Source organism: Dermacentor albipictus, chromosome 1 (genome assembly GCF_038994185.2).
Source record: "Dermacentor albipictus isolate Rhodes 1998 colony chromosome 1, USDA_Dalb.pri_finalv2, whole genome shotgun sequence".
In the NCBI taxonomy this organism is placed as follows: Eukaryota; Metazoa; Arthropoda; class Arachnida; order Ixodida; family Ixodidae; genus Dermacentor; species Dermacentor albipictus.
In genome coordinates, this window is record NC_091821.1 from 62,916,345 (window position 1) to 62,931,362 (window position 15,018).

Genomic DNA, 15,018 nt, shown 5'->3' on the forward strand with positions numbered 1-15,018 from the left:
GTGAGAAAGGAGGACAAATTGACTTTACCGGATGTGACGTCACATTGTTGTTCGTTTTTGCTTTTTTGAAATAACTACCCTCGAACTCAGACGCATGGCTTGCGTCTCGTTCGCGCGCGTACGTATGTCTGTGGTCCGCTTTTAGTTTTTGGCGAATGCTTATAGAAGTTCAAGTTGCGGACACTGCGGTGGGCCAGGGCTTGATGACATTTGTTGCCCAGCTGCTGGTGCTACCGCGACGTACTTGGAGCAACGGTAAGTGTTGTGCGATTACCCGTTCTCTTGCTGACACGTAAAAAAACCGGTTGCGCATTCGAGCTGTGGTCGATGTGATCTTGAAATTCGAAGGAACACGAAACGGTTGTCGCAGGTCCCGCAGTGATCGCAGTATAATTTATTCGTTCGTGCCTTCAACACTGCAGTTCCTACGCGTTGCACCGATGTAAAAAAATTAACAAAAAAACAGCGACATCTTCCACGCGCCAGAAATGCATGCACTCAACTAGCGTGGATGTCGTTTATCGCGTTCTTAAGTCTATTTTTCTCAATCTCTATAGGATGACTACGCTATGCCCTTCTTATTTACCCATGCAGCGCATTGCTGCATTTAATTAACTTTCTCACTGCTGACCGCGGTATGGGCGTCAGAGGCTTTCATTCGTTGCAGTGAGATAACGAAAGCGTATTTCCTTCACTTAAAGCTTCTTAGTAGCCCCTTTGCGAGCCGTCGACTTAAATCATACAATGCGTACGTTGTGAGCGAGCTGGTAAACGAACCCACTTTACTGCTGCTGCTACTATCGCTTTTACTGGAACTTTCAAAATTAAACATATATGAGTATATGAATCGGCTCACCAAGCTTTATATGCACGTCCGTTGCTTTCGTTCAAAGATCATGTGCGTAGCTTTGCAACTGTGACCGATATTTAAAAAACAGCAAGAAGGCAGATGACACAGTAGTGTGTCTGCTTTAATTGTTGTCTGTGCTGTTTTTAGAATATCAACCAACTCCACGCACTCGTGCTGTTTACAGCTAAAACGTGTTTTTTCTTGTTGCATGAGGAGCATTTGCTTCTAATTGTGGCAGTAACGTTGTGAATTGTCCTCGGCCCAGATCGCTGACAGTGTGCAAATTTGTCTAATTTGTTTCACTTTACTGCTGTCTTTACAGCTTCTGCTTATTTCCTCTGCCTGCACCTTATATTTGTTGTGTTTATTGAGACCTGGCCTGTCTCTGCCTCGTTGAAGACAAATGGACACAAGTACTGGTCGCTGTTGGTTTGTTTGGTTTGCTCAGTCTGAGCGTGGTATGTATATGCATTTGCTAAAAGGGTATGCTGCTGCATCTAATGCAGGTACTGCTTATCTAAAGGTAGATTTAATTAGTAGTGGTTTGAGTGATGTATGACACCAGGGAGTTATTGTTCTAGAAAGGTGACAAAGCTGGTCCACAAATTGAAGGTATGGAGATGCTTAACCATGTAAGTGTTCTAAGTTGCCGTGAAGTATTACACACATATAAAATTTCAGTTGCAAAAGACATAGTAGAAGAATCCAGAAGATTGGCTGCCAGATGTCTTGAGACAATACATTGTAGAGAAAGCATTATAATGTGAGCTGCCAATGATTGTCGTCAGCTCTAACCCATTTTTCTATATAGTCATTGTTGCTTCATAGTCTGTTGCCATTGTATGCTTGTTATAAACAAAAAATTGAGCTGCGTGACTCCTCTGATTTTTCTCGCTCATAAGCTACAAATGTTTTGATTTCGGCTGCCTTGGTTCCTCATGGTAGAAAACGAGTGTTTATTAGCCACTTGCCAGCTTCTAAGATCATGTACTTTGTAGTGTGGGTGTTTTAAAGGATACTTAACATCTGCCATCATGACTGTGAGTGCTGCTGCCCAGCACTCTTAGGGCTATGCTTAGTACACATGCGCAGCTATCCAAGAAAATTGACATCGGGACAACTGCCATTGAAGCTCACTTGGTAGAGCATTGCAAGCACAAGGCAGAAAACGTGGGTTCAGCTTCGTTGTCTCTTGTGCGAAGCATTATCATGATCTGTCTCCTGGCTTCTTCGTACATCCAGTCAGATAGGCTCAATAATAGTAATGTGCCTGATGGTGGGTCGTTAGTCTGGGTCCTTAGTGCAGCAGCCCAATTCTTTACCCATTAGGCTACAGATGCATGCATAGCGCGCCAGATTAATCTCACTGGTTCTCTCATAGCAGCTGATTCTTTCAGATGTTATGTGACTCAGAGTTTGGGATTCTCCCGTTTCAGCTCAGATGCAACATAAAGCAGACGTTGTGTCTATTTTGGTGAGAAGTTGTGTGTGCAGTTGTTTTGGTTTCTCTGTGTTGACGTATTGTGCTTTGCATTTCATGTGGTGTTAGGCATTACCTCAATTGCAGCTTCAATGCTGTGCCCATAAAAACAGTTGTAGGTGGGTGCTCAGGAGTAATGGGAAGCTCATTCTTCCTAATTCTCTCTTGCATACAGCAGGTAGTGCGTCCAGTTTAGTGCCACGCACCTGTGTGGGGCATTTCCTTGTTCTTATTCTGCTGATGTGTTGTACATAGGGGGAAAGTCAGTCCTCTACATCATGGTTGTCAGTGCCGCTGAATACAGTTCAGTCTCAGCCTCGCTGCATTGAAATGTCATAAGAGGTGACATCTGGGCATAAAGTAGCATCTTGCTGTCCCTTGTCATTGGGCATAGCCAAGGTTGTGGTTGTGCAACCCAAGGATCCTGGAAAAGGAGCAAAAACGTTTATTGAGCTCTAGAAAAATTTAATGAATTTCGCGGAGTCAGATGGTGTCTTCCATCTTTTTAGCAATAACCCTCTGCCTCTAGTCCAGGGCTCTGCTGGATGCCGCTGCCAGCTGGGCCCGTCGGATCAGCCCTAGTTGGATGTCCTGACAGTCGCTAGAGAGCATTCCTTTCCATTGCTCCGCACTCGGGTTTGGTGCCGCGTTTGTTTTCTGGCAGGCCCACGTTATACGGTAGAGCGTGGGTGTTTCCTGGCACCATGGGCATTTGTCAGTGTACTGTGTGGGTTGTATTTTACTGAGTGTGTTTAAGTTCGTATATGCACCCGTCTGTAGCAGCCTCCAAGCTATGGAGCCCTCTCTAGTGAGAGAGCTATGCAGTGGGGGGTACCGCTTCCTGCTGCCCTTATAGTGGTTTAGGATAGCCGAGTATTCTCTGGGGACTGGCTCAGTTTCCTCGAGGTCATTGGTGGAGGGTGCTCGGTATGCTGTGTATTCTCGAGCTACCCTGTCAACCTCACGGTTGCCTTCCACGTCCGTGTGACCCGGCGTCCACACTATTGTGTGTCTAATTGGTTGTTCTTTTTCTGGGTTTTGTGTGTGGTGATCTTCAGAGCGAAGTATGTGGAGCGCTCTGTGACCTATTCTGCCTAACATGTAGTTTCGGCATGCTGTTTGGGAGTTGGTTAGTATTGTTAAAAACCACCTAGTCCGATAGTCCTCCGCTGCCGCTAGAGCGACGGCCGCTTCTTCGGCCTCGACTACCGTGCAGTCCCGTAGAGACGCGCTGACGATTTCTCACATGTCCGAGTTTATGCATTTGTACATAGCCACCCACTTTTCAACATCGGCACCATCGGTACCGTAGAAACTTCCAGGATCCTTATTTATAACCCCAACGCAGTAGCGGCGGTGATAAATAAGGATCCTGGAACTTTCTGCGGTACCGATGACGCCGATGTTGAAGAGTCGGTGGCTATGTACGAACGCATGAGTGGAATCAACAGATGGGACCCTACGCGTATGCTAGTTAACCTGTTGTTCTACCTAAGAGGCATGGCAAAAGTGTGGTACGAAAACCACGAAGATGAGCTAACAAGCTGGGACCAACGCAAAGAGAGGTTGACAGAATTGTTTGGCAAACCAGCCGGCCGTAAAATTGATGCAAAACAGGAACTGGCCTCCTGTGCCCAATCCCCCATGGAGTCCTGTCTCTTGTACATCCAGGACATGCTGGCACTTTGTCGTCAAGCAAACCCGATCACAACATAACAGAAGCTGAGAAGGTCGGGCATGTGCTTAAGGGCATTGCTGACGACGCCTTTAATCTGCTCATGTGCAAAAGCTGCCCTACAGTTGATGTTATCTTTAAAGAGTGCTGAGAATTCCAGCAGGCCAAAAGCCGATGCGTCTTGCAACCATTCGCCAGACTTCCTAATACTGCTGCAATGCAGACGTGTGAAGATCAACCCACACAGCAGCATGCACCGCCATCGGAGGACGTGGTGTGAATCGTTGACATGAACTGGATGTGATGGCGCCTGAATTTCTGTTTGCGTATCCCTGATGCTACATTTTCAGTCCCCTTCTCACAAGCTATCATTCACCAGGAACTTGAAAACATTGGTTTATGTTCTGTCTGTGCTCTTGCCAACACCAGAGCTAACAAATACCCTTCTACTATTTTTGCTGCATCCCGACGCTTCTCTCCGTGTTATCGCAACCCGACTGAGTGGACAACTGCAGACGACCAGCCGATATGTTTCATCTGCCGCCGCATTGGTCATGTCGCCTGATACTGTCGCAGCTCGTCGCCCTTAACACTTCGCACGCTGACCAACCTGAGCCGTTTTGATGAAAATGTTTCGCCCACCGCTGAATCTAACAGCGCCAACTCTGCTAGGAACATGTGGTACAGTTGCTCACCATCGTCGCACGGACACCAGTCTCGTTCACCGCAAACATGTTGCCCATCTTCCTGTTCGCTGCAGCCATGTCGCCTTTCGTCCCCTGTGGCATTTGGCCACACCCGTTCGTAAAACTAAGAAATGCAGCCCTCGGAGGTGGTGCTGCATTGCCTAATGCTGCAGCAAATCCTCTGTCGATGCCCACAAGAATAAGTGTAATTGGCGTTAAAATAGACAGCATAGCTGTCCAAGCACTCATCAACAGTGGAGCCCACATATCTGTGATGAGTGCTAGCCCGCGTAGACGTTTAAAGAAGTTCCTCACCCCAGCAGCTGCCCGAGTGCTTCATATGACTGACGGTGGCATGCTGGTTGTTCTTGGAATGTGTACTGCAAGTATAGCTGGCCGCCCTAGTTCTGTTCTCTTTGCTGTGGTCGTCTTCCCTCATAACGTTATCCTTGGATTTGACTTTTTATCCACTCATTCTGCTCTCATCGACTTAATGACCGGCGTTCTTCAGTTAGAACTGCCTCAACTAGCCGATGCTCCGAGCACCGCCTCCCCGCACTTGTGCTCACTTCACGATGTGCGTTTGTCACCCGATGCAGTTACTTACGTCACTTTGACCGCCCAGCCACAGGTTCCTGATGGTGAATATGTTCTTTGCCCCATCATCGATGTGCTTTGAACCAGTCACGGTTATTAATAATGACATCGTTTTACCGCTTCTGAATTTCAGCCTGTGCCCTGAAGTGATCCCAGCCAGCATTTTCTTGGACAGCGTTTCTAGTGGTTCTGAATTTGATGTTGAGAGTCTGCATTCTGAGAAGGGTTTATTAGTGCCAATTGCAGCTCCCAGCTCTGGTTCATTAATGGATGACTTTGCAAAAATGGCTGCACTTAACCTCACCTCTACACAGGCCAGGGACATACGTCTCCTGCTTGAATCGTACAATGGCATCTTTGATTTGGCTACAGGCCTTTAGGCCGAACATCTGTTGTTCACTACCGTATAAACACTGGAGACACAAATCCTATTTGTCGGCGTCCCTATCGTGCATCGCATGAACATCGAGTCATCCAACCAGAGGTGGGCAAAACGCTCCGCAAGGGGGTCATCGAGCCATCAGCCAGCCCTTGGGCTTCGCCTGTCGTCCGTGTGAAAAAAGAAAGATGGTGCCTGGCATTTTTGCGTCAATTATTGCCACTTAAATGGGATCACACGAAAAGATGTCTACTCACTACCATGCATCGATGACGCCTTGGACTGCTTGCACAATGCTAAATACTTATCGTCCATCGATCTTCGATCCAGCTACTGGCAGATTTCAGTTGATGAAATGGTTGGAGAAGACAGCCGTCATGCTGGATGGCTTATATCAGTTCAAAGTCATGCCCTTTGGCCTATGCAATGCTCCAGTGACATTTGAACGTCTGATGGACTCTCTTCTGCGAGGCTACATATGGACCACCTGTCTTTGTTACCTTGACGAAGCTGTTGTTTTTTCTCCCATGTTCGGCAGCCGACTTACCCGACTCGCTGCCATTATTGCGGTCTTCTTAAAAGCAGACTTCCAACTGAATTCCACGAAGTGTCAAGCTGGGCGTCGTCAGATTACAGTGTTGGCACACCTCATTGACGCATCCGGTGTTCAACCAGATTCGGAAAAAGTTCGTGCCATACGCAGTTTCCCTGTGCCACATTCTGCTTCTGACGTGCGCTGCTTCGTCGGCCTGTGTTCTTACTTTCGCCGTTTCGTCAAAAACTTTGCCAACATTGCTCAGCCTTTAACAGATCTTCTAAAGGAGAACACGCCATTCTCATGGGGCCCGGAGCAGGCTCACACTTTTGCCGCTCTCATTGGGTTTCTGACCACCCCTCCCATACTTGCCCACTTTGATCCATCTGCACTGACCGAAGTCCACACTGGTGCAAGCGGTCATGGCATCGGCGCTGTTCTCGATCAACAACACAAGGGTACCGAGTGCGTGATAGCTTATGCCAACTGCCTGCTGTCACCTGCCGAGAGAAGTGAATTGAATAGAATTTATTGATAGGAAAGACAGAGAGGTCGACCTGAGCTAGTGCGCTCTAGTCTGCTACTCTGTACTGGGGAAGAGGGAAGGGGAGTGAAAGTATTGGGATGGATGATGATGATAAGAGAAGTGGTGAGTGCTTATGTACATGAGACAGTTGCCTCTCTAGAGCTGCTCGTCGAGCTTGGTGTCCTGCAGGAACTTCAACAATACTTTTGTGGCACGCATTGAAATTGCAGTGTCAGGCCATGGGCCAAGAATAGCTTCCTCCGACAGTAGTTGTCTGCCAACGCTGGCTAGGAAACTGTCTAACGTCCTTCGCTCCAGCATATATGCTGGGCAGTCGCACAGTACGTGCTGCAGTGTTTCGGGCATCTGGGAGTGTACACAATCAGGGCTGTTCGATTGGCCGATGAGGTGTGCGTAGCGACGGGTGAAAGCAACGCCGAGCCGAATCCTGTGTAGCAATGATGTTTTGCTCCGTGTAAGCTTCGGGGGCAAACAGAATTTACTGTCTGGGTCAATCATACGTAGACGTCTGTGAATATTATCAGAGTGGGCTCTGTAAGCCTTTGTAAGGTCCTGCATGAGTGCCTTGATCATGGAGTTGGTGTCAGGTCGCAAGTAGGCAATCCGTACTTCATCACAGGAAGGGGAGGCCGATCTTGCCTCACTGTCAGCGAGTTCATTACCAAAAACACCACAATGGCTAGGCACCCATTGAAAGGTGATCACGTGGCCACTTAACTCGGCACTGTGATAAAGTTCGACGATTTCCAGCACGGGCAGATAGTATGGTCCTTTGTTTAAAAAGTATTTTAGCGCCTGTAGCGCTGATTTGGCATCGCACAATATTGTCCATTTATGGGGTGTCTGCGTTCTCATAAAACGGACAGCCTCCCGTATTCCCGCAAGTTCCGCTGTCGTAGATGTCGATTTGTGGTCTAATCGAAATCGTTGAGTAATACCAAGTTGTGGGATGACAAATGCGGCCGTTGTGGCAGATGGCGTGACCGAACCATCGGTATATACTTCTAGAGTCCCACTATATAAAGTGAATATATGGGACAGGGTGAGCTGCTTCAAGCCAATGGAGGAAACGTGAGATTTCTTCCTAATTCCGGGTATCTGAAGCCTCACTAGTGGTCTTGGCAATGTCCATGGAGGTGTCGCGGGGATGTCGGTTACCTGGAATCTTGCAGGTACAATGCTTGCGTGACATGCAATAGCTTTAGAAAAAGCACAGTCAAGGTTGATGCTTGGAAGCGTTGACAGTGGATGGCGTGAGTGTCTGGTTAGCAGGCGAAGATAGGTTCGCACAGGTTCACAAGACCTGTATATGTCGAGAGGACAAGCCCGTGCTTCCGCTATTGTGCCCTTAGTTGACGTGCAGCGTGGCAAGCCAAGACATATCCGTAGTGCTTGAGCCTGAAGGCTCTCCAGCGTGCGTATACAAGATGACCCCATGTTAGATAACACAGGCATGCTGTAGCGTATGTAGCCCACAAAAAGTGCCTGGTACACTTGGAGCCGAGAGAAATTACCCCATCACCAAGTGGGAGTGCTTCGCTTTAGTTTGGGCTATCGTTACGTTCCGGCCATATTTGTACGGCTGCACATTTTCGATCGTTACAGACCACCATGCACTCTGCCAGCTGTCTTCCTTCCGGGACCCGACAGGACGGCTTGGTCGCTGGGCTTTGTGGCTCCAGGAATTTTCATTTATTGTCACTTACAAGACTGGATGCCTCTAAAAGGACACCGACTGCCTCTCGTCACCCCGTGGATCCACTTAATCCTTCTACGCATGATCCGATGACCTGCGTGATGGCGTTCACTGACATGACTGACATGCACGGCGAACAATAACGCGACGAGTCCTTACAGCCCATCATCGCCGGAATACAATCGCTCCAGCAGCACTGACGGCACATGCCGCATGTTCGTGCCGCACAACGGCATCCTCTACCACAGCACTATCAACGCTGATGGCCCTGAGTTTCTCCTTGTCCCTCCTTGTCATCTGCAATCTGTTCTTGAACGTCACGATGCACCGACGGCGGGACACCTTGGAGTTTTGCGTACATACGATCACGTACGACACCGGTTCTTCTGGCTGGGTCTCTACTGCTTTCTGCACTCTTATGTCGCAACTTGTGAATTGTGTCAGCACCGAGAGAAACCTCCCCGACCACCTGTCGGATGACTCCATCCAGTTGAAGTTCCTTCCAAACAGTTCTCTCGCTTAGGCCTTGACTTGCCTGGCACTTTTCCGACGACTAGAGTTAACAAGTCGATTGCCGTCACTACTGATTACACGACACGCTACGCGATAACAAAGGTGTTGCCGACTATAGTTGTGTAACAGACGTTGTTGATTTTCTCCTCCACTGTTGTGAATGTGACCAAGTTCTCGCGGCATTATATTGTAAATACAGTCTTTCTATACTTCCAACATCCCCATAACAGTATGCTTTGCCTCTGGCATGTTCATGATCACCGATGGCATACAAAATAGTGATGCAGACTAAGCTTTGCAAAGAATTAATGTTCCATCTCTTCCTTACAGGCTGCTGTGTTTCAACTAAATCTGCATTTCCTGTGTCCAGTGGTCTCGTTGCTCAATTAGTGCTTGCCTATTTCTGTTGTACTGCAACCCACTAATGTTAAAATGTGATACTTCTCCTCTTTTCCGTTGTCCTCCTGTCCTTTTACACTGCTGCAAACTTTTAGATTTCGATGCTCGAATGATTAATACAACAATTGGTGCTACCATATTATGTGAAGACTGTCATGACGGCAATAATTTAGGTGGACCTGAAACTAAATGAAAAAAAAAAGAAAACAGACGTGTGAGTAGGAATAACTTGTGACCAAACTGGCTCCATGCTAAACTTTGCCTCAAGGAAATTGGTCTTAAAAGTCTCAAACCCTTTTCGTGCTCTCGTGACTGTCTAATAGGCAGTCACGGAAGTTGCACAAAAAGGAGTGCCTTTCTGTTGGGGAACTGTTTTTATCACGAGTATGCTATACAGCACCAGTTGTGCTATGAGCAGGCACAACTGCACATACAAGCTATAGCCTGAACTTTAAAATAATTTCAGATCTATTTGTGAACTTCCCAAGCCACTTCACAACTGCAAGCTGAATCTGATGTATGCTGTCTCAGGGTCATGACCTATATTTGGGGGAAGACTAAGAATGCAGCCTGTGACTGAAGTTTCAGTGTTTTGAGCCCACCATTTCGAAATGCTTTTTATGTGCACTCAGTAGGAGACAGTTCTCCAAGCTTCTTGATATGATTTTCAATGATACTAGAAGCAAAGCTTATTAGTTGTATTATACTAAATTTTCATATTTTCTCTAATATACTGTGGTCGCGATAACACCACACTGCTTAAAAGGCATTGAGAATAAAAAAGCTACTTATTTGCCCTAGTATAATGTAGAAATCGGCATTCTGCAGTCTGAAAAGTGAAAACAAAAACATTATCGTTGCAACATTCACAACCACTTTAGCTGCTCATAAAATCATTGATGTGCATGTAAAGAGCCTCTATGTTGTGTCTGTTAAAAACATGCTCCATCATGCTGCAGCATTATGCACATTAGCTTTGTGTAGAAGCCACAGCTGTTGCAATGTGCTGCACCGCAATGCACCTTGGTTATGTGGAAAAGCTACCATTGTTGCTATGCTCTTTACTGTTATACACGTCAACCTTGTGGCAAAGCCACTGCACTTGCAATGTGCTGCACCTCAAAACGTTTCAGGTATGTGGGAATGCACACTTGCATGTGCTAGATTTGGGCATTTTTAATGCAAATAATTATTTTTTCATACCAAGCACTTTGCAGTAGGCAATTTTACGTCCCGACTCGTTTCGGTCTTCTGCATTGAAAACAAAAATATGTTACAGTGACCCCGAACCTGTTTCCCAGCATAACAACCTGACACTCTAGCCATTTGACCACTGTCGTGCACATACTTCTTGCTCCCCAATGCATTGCTGTGTGTATGGGATAGTGGCATGTGTATAACAGTGCATAATACATGTCAGAGCATGTGTGCATATCCAAGTTGCTTATCAAACTGTGAGCATGTCAGTCTCTCCCATTCTTCCTTTGTAGCTGGACTTCGAGGTGCTTTGTTAGAATGCACCACCTTTGGGATTCGCTCACATTTCCAAGTCCCCCTCACTGTAGCAGCTAGCACAACATGGACACTGTACCTTTATGCTGTAATGTTTCTTCACTGGAGTACAAAAAGGAATCGTGTAGATCCAACATACATGTTAAAAGTGGTTAATGAGAATCTATGAAACATTCATATTTAATGCATTGTTGCAATCCAAATGATGGAAAGCGTATTTGCGTTGGCAAGCTAGCAGTAGCAGATGTCACAGGCATGTTATGCAGGGAAGCCACCTTATCACCTATAGCTGTTCTCTGTGCAGTGAGGATGAAGGTGACATGTGCTTGTTTAGTGAAGAACGTTGACAAGAGGTGTATGCACAGAGACATATGACACTTATCTTAATACTACATGTAAGGCTTGTATACTTGTGTCGCACCGACACATACCCATTCTATGAGATGGGCCTAGAATAGGCACGTGCCCATTTGCGCATACTGCATAAGCCAAGTTTTCCACTCGTCAAAACAGCTGCCACCACAGTGTTAGGAAAGAGGCAAAGAAACCATGCCTTTGAATTTATACTCTCCTCACAAAGCTTGTGTCATATATGCAATCACTCGCCATACACAAACACATTGGTCAACACTGCAATGTTTGGAAGAACCCAAACCAACGCTACATAGCCATTTACCTGCAACATAAATCCCGACTGTGTCTGGAATCTACATAATGTTTCTTAATTTTTCAGGCATTTGGTGGTAGAGGCCAGTGCATTAGACAGAAATCCTTCTTGACTGCAGCAATGTTCAGAATGTAGTATGAGGTACTCTGTCTAGCTGGAAGTTGAAGATAGAAGTTATATTAGTAGTTAAAATATAGTAGCTAGTATTGAAACTACACATGCAATCAAGGCTGAGCCACATGCGAACACGGAAGAGCAGACACACACGGTGGTCACTTGAGCTGGCATTGTGTGGCTTTACCAACAAGCCCAGCTGGACACTGAAGTAAGGCATGTTGTTGGGCTAGTCAGCTTGTAGCTTCAGCAAAATTTTAAACTGTGTGAGGAAGACAGGACATGAACAAAAGCATAGATGCATGCGCAAAGTATGGACTTTCGACTGGCTTTGTTTGGTGAAGGCAGAGAGTTTATAAGGTTCTTCAAAATGGCAAAACAAAAAACATTTGCAAAGAAATTGTGCAAGAGGCAGATATGAAAAATAGCAAGGCCACCTGTGCATTAAGAGTGCAGTAGAGTCCCAAGGTGCCCATCTAAGAATTCTATTTCTTTCCTTGATAGGTATCAAGAAGGTGAGCTAACTTAGTTGTCATAAATCTTAGCGATGTGGAATGCTTTGATGACTTCTCTTTCTGCTTTTGAGCTTGCCTTCGAAAGGAATTTATTCTGTTCCAGATGAGGCAGGCAGCTTTTGCTGTCGCAGCTCCTGCACTGCAAGAGGAGATTCTCAAGGAAAGAATTACTCAGATGGGCACATTAATACTCTCCTGCACTCTTAATGCATACATGGCCATGATATTTTTCATCACTGCCTCATGCACAAATTATTCGCAATTGCTCCTTGGTTTGCTAATTTGAAGTACCTTATATATTCTCTGCTTTCACGAAATAAAACCAGTTGGAAGCCTGTGCTTTGTGTGCGCCTATGTTTCAGTTCATGTCCTGTCTTCCTTGCGGAGTTTAAAATTTTGCCTAACCAGCTGTATAGCTTGTGTATACAATGAGTAATTAATATTATGATGACTGCAGCACAGCAATGGTCTAGTGGCATAGTGTCGACGTAGTGTAGAGATCGTACTAAGTAAAAAATCTGGAAATGCCATAAATTGTGAAATCAACCCTTATCCCTTGGTTTCCTACAGCTGCAGAGCACTTGACCACTGCAGCAGTCAGGCATGCTGTATATTGACACGTGTACTTCTTTATCGGGCGACCACTTCTCGCCACCTAACAAATGTAATCGCGCTGCGCAGGACGCGCCTGCATGTAAAAGAAGTTTCTGGAAGTTATCGATGGGTTCCATCCACTGTCTTTCGCTGCAACTTGTGTTATCTAAATGCATGTGTGCGCGACGTGAATAATGTGAAACTTTGTGAAAGGCACGCGGGTCCCAGCGATTGCTCTGGAACATTCGACGACAGATGTATAAAAGCCGACGCGCTTGACCCGCTCATCAGATTTTCGACGACCGCCAATCGTGTTCGCCGCTACCATCCTTCTTTGAGTGTAGCCTGTTTTTGAGGGCGCAAGTTCGCCCAATAAAACGCTCGTTTCATTAATCACAGTTTTGCTGCCCACGTGACAATATTGGGGAGTGCCAGGAATTGAGAGATCGAGACAGACCACCACTAGAAGTTCCCTGGGCCAGGTGACAACTCAAATGCATCCAAATATTTCTATATTTCACTATATAAACCTTTGTAGAATGAGGAACTTTTCAAGGGTGAAGTTGTTTCACACAAAAGAAAACTATTACTAAATAGTGACCAGTTTCTTTTGTTTTGTAAGCCAGATTGCATGTATTTGACATTGCTTACCGACTCTTACTTATTCTCGCTGTCCGATACAAGCATATGCACTCGCATGTTTTCAAACAATGTGTGGAGCCATGTTTTTGGTGGAATAAAATTGGTCCCAATACAGAGCTTCGTGGCACATCGGATCTTACTAGCAATCACGAAGAAGAAAATTCATTAGTAGTTACAAATTGGTTCGCGTTAGTTAAAATTTACTAATCCAATTCGTAGTCCTGTCAATTCGAAGTTTACTGTCTTTTGTGTATTGGACCAAGCCGATGACCCCTGGCCTGGGCGGGCCCTGGCACTTTACCTAGTGGTGGCCTTTGAAAATAGCAGTGTGGCACCAGTGGTTGCATCAGGATCTAGGCTCATGAAGACAGACAGCAACATGCACAGGGCAAGGAGTTTGGTGGCCTGGTACTCGTCACAGTTGTGGAGAACACTATAGTTTTTGCGAGTCCTAGCCCCTACCTAGGGTACCAGTCTGTGCACTGTGTGTATATATATATATATATATATATATATATATATATATATATATATATAGGATGTGCAGGATTGCTCATTGGCAGCACGTGATCATGCGGCAGCTGACGGGCGTTCTATGTGTTTCGCCCTGGTAGTGCGGTCGTCTTTGTGATTCTAGAGCTGTGCTGGCATCGCCCAAGAACAGGATCTAACGGCATGGTGCAGAATTGCAGAGTGGGGGTGCTCCATTCTATTCCCACTCCATTCCTTCAGAGTTGTGGTTTATGCGATTCTAGTCCTTATAACTTGTCAGAATTCTGACAGTTGGACCAGTCTCACTGTTTGAGTGGCCAAACTAATCCACTCCAATCCTCCAATTACAGTAAATAAAACGCTTCCCGTATAATTACTTACTACTTGCGCCCCGATACAGCGATAGCATAGAGGTAGAGCATCCGCCTCACGTGCAAGAGGACTGTGGTTCAAATCCAGGTGCCAGCATACTTTGCCCCGGCTGACCTTCCACATATGCCCCCATGGGTAATGTCCAAAATACTGGTACGTCTATCTATTCCCGGAATTTCTAAAAAATCGCGAATACCTACCGTCGGCCTCAGACATTTAACACTTGAATATATGTCGAAAGAATATGACTCCTCGGTGAGCGTGTATACAGACGGCTTGGTCTCGTCGTATGCGTCTGGTGCGGCTTTTGTCGTGCCTGCGCATCAAGTCATTCGACGGTTTCGTCTGCATAACAAGACGACTACAACATCTACGGAATTAGTGGCAATAAGAGAGGCCGTTCAATATATTGCGCGACAGCCTCCTCAAATATGGACAGTTTTCAGTGACGCAAAATCGGCTCTTCAACTACTTAGAGTGGTGTTGAAAGAAAGCGCTTACAGAGTGTTGGCTCTTCAAACTGCCGAGCTCTACACTTTAGCGCAAGAAAACGGCCACCAGATCACATTTCAGTGGATTCCTAGTCACTGCGGTATACAGGGCAACGAACTGGCCGACGCTGAAGCGAAGAAAGCACTCGAAGAACGAGAGTCACTGCTTTCAATTCCTTTTTCAAGAGCGGACGCCAACTGTCTCCTCTCCAGTGTCATCCGAAAATTGACAGCAAAGCACTGGGACAATCCGGATAATCGC

At 46.2% G+C, this 15,018-nt stretch overlaps 1 long non-coding RNA gene across 2 annotated transcripts; it reads left to right on the plus strand.

Moving 5' to 3' along the window:
* The first annotated feature begins 133 nt into the window (after nt 1-133).
* On the plus strand, nt 134-13,861 carry LOC139047682 (uncharacterized). Of its 2 annotated transcripts, none has more exons than XR_011507324.1 (3): nt 134-255; nt 1,173-1,308; nt 12,269-13,861. It is a non-coding gene; the product is annotated as an uncharacterized lncRNA (long non-coding RNA). The 2 variants fall into 2 exon arrangements; XR_011507325.1 differs by lacking the exon at nt 12,269-13,861 and adding an exon at nt 9,824-11,546.
* The last annotated feature ends 1,157 nt before the right edge of the window (nt 13,862-15,018 follow it).